The following is a 2,710-nucleotide window of genomic DNA, read 5'->3' as shown; positions in this document are numbered from 1 at the left end:
TGCCATGGCATAGAACACAGCAGAGGCCACCACAGTGTCAGGAAAAAGTGCGCAGCAGTGACCCGCACACCACGGAAGACCTCAATCTCCTCGAGAGGAATAGGCAACTTTGAACCTTCTTGTACAGAACGTTTGAATTGAGTCCAGTCCAGATTGTTGAGGTGAACACCAAGGTATTTAAATGAGTCCACTATTTTTATGCCTGATTGCGAGATGGGTGCTGGAGCTGACCGCCGGAAATCCATCACAAGCTCTTTTGCCTTACTACTTACTTGCTAACATATTCAAAATGACTTTACAAAGCAACTACTTTAACTCCAAATAATTCACCACATTAAAAAAGTACTATTTGTCATCACACATGGTGTTTTATGTTCTGTCTTTTAATGTTCTTGCATCTTGCTTTCTGCTCCGCCGCTCCCAGTCTGTGGAACGCTCTCCCTGACCACCTGAGGGCACCACAGACTGTGGATGCTTTTAAAAAAGGTTTAAAAACCCTTCTTTTTTAAAAAGCCTTTTTTTTTTTTAGATGTATACATACTAGTTTTAGCTATTTGGCTGTTCTAGTTTTTATTTTTATTATCTTTTTATTTTTATTTTTTTTTAAATACACTGTAGCACTTTGAGATTGTTTACTCAATGTAAAGTGCTTTTTTTTTTTTTTTTTTACAAATAAAATCTATTATTATTTTTATTATTATAATATCCTGCTATAAAAAACGATTTTGATTGTGACGTCTTTGGAGCTCTTCTTTCTTCCTCAGCTCACATCATGCAACAGTCCTCATTATCGCCGCTAGATGGCAGCAATGCAACGTAATGAATGTTTGCCTCTCGTAAAACCTCCCATCAGAAAAAAAGGGCGGAAGTAATTTGAAAAGGAATTTTACCTTTGCAACCTCGTTATACTATTGCATACTTGCCAACCCTCCCACATTTTCCGGGAGACTCCCGAAATTCAGCGCCTCTCCCGAAAACCTCCCGGGACAAATATTCTCCCGAAAATCTCCCGATTTTCAGCCGGAGCTGGAGGCCACGCCCCCTCCAGCTCCATGCAACCTGAGTGAGGACAGCCTTTTTTCATGACGGGTGGACAATAGGGTGACAAGAACTAAATCATCCAGACTACAGATAAATTGTATTATTATGTTTATCTTACCCACAAATAAATATATATATTAATTTTTTTTTTAATAATTTTTTTCTACTATATTTAGCTAAAACATCAAAATTAATTATATTTTTATTTGTATTTTTTCTGACTCCTTATTACACTCAGCCATAGAATTATACATTAAAATAAACATATTTGAAATAATTAATTTTAAATGATCATAATAATTCATTTAAAATGACCATATTTAATTATTAAAATAATTGCTTGTTTATCAACAACTTTAACATTTTATTCATTACATTTTGAAGCTCTCAGAAGCCAAGTTATGTTATATTCCTTAAGATTTATTTATGCAAGTTTGAAGTATCAATTATCCAAACACAGTTTTGTTTGCATATTTTCAGGTTGTAGATATATATATATATATATATATATATATATATATATATATATATATATATATATATATATATATATATATACAGTGGGGCAAAAAAGTATTTAGTCAGCCACCGATTGTGCAAGTTCTCCCACTTAAAGTTATGACAGATGTCTGTAATTTTCATCATAGGTACACTTCAACTGTGAGAGACAGAATGTGGAAAAAAAAATCCAGGAATTCACATTGTAGGAATTTTAAAGAATTTATTTGTAAATTATGGTGGAAAATAAGTATTTGATCAATAACAAAAATTCTACTCAATACTTTGTAATATAACCTTTGTTGGCAATAACAGAGGTCAAACGATTACTATAGGTCTTTACCAGGTTTGCACACACAGTAGCTGGTATTTTGGCCCATTCCTCCATGCAGATCTTCTCGAGAGCAGTGATGTTTTGGGGCTGTCGCCGAGCAACACGGACTTTCAACTCCCTCCACAGATTTTCTATGGGGTTGAGGTCTGGAGACTCCCCACACACACACACACACACACACCTCCCGAAATTGGAGGTCTCAAGGTTGGCAAGTATGTACTATTGGCTAAGTTTTATATTCATAAATGTAAGTTTCTCAATATCCGACCAGTTTTTTGTGCCTTTAAAAAAATATATAGAACTCTACATTAAAACACTCTCTACCTTTAACAACCAAAAAGCTGTGGAAACGATGATGCTGTGTTCCAAATTTAAGTTATTAACTGAAATTGAGTGAGCCTATGGCTTTGCACTTTGTTTAGTATATATATATATATTGTATTCTATGTTACTTTGAATTTACAACCCCCTGACGCTGCTTTGTACTGTTTTGTACGGTTTTTGTATTTATTTGAGTATTGTTTTCAACTGTATGTAAATGTTGAAATTTATAAATAAACGTTTATTAAAAAAAATTTGAAAATTAAAAAAAAGGGCGGAAGTTAGCAACGTTCGATGAGACTAAGCTAGTAGGGGCAAACAGAACAGGAAATGCGCTGCATACCGTTAAAACGAAGACACCAAGAAAATATTTTTTAAACAGAAATTTTGTGTATTAATGAGACATGTTGACATACAAGTAAACTGGATGCAAATTGATTGAGAAATAAGCACGTTATGATTTATTTTTTAATAAACAACACATTAAATGGGAAAACCTGCCCCCACCAAGATGGC

Source organism: Nerophis lumbriciformis, linkage group LG03 (assembly GCF_033978685.3).
Source record: "Nerophis lumbriciformis linkage group LG03, RoL_Nlum_v2.1, whole genome shotgun sequence".
In the NCBI taxonomy this organism is placed as follows: domain Eukaryota; kingdom Metazoa; phylum Chordata; class Actinopteri; order Syngnathiformes; family Syngnathidae; genus Nerophis; species Nerophis lumbriciformis.
Note: the sequence above shows the minus strand (reverse complement) of the source record.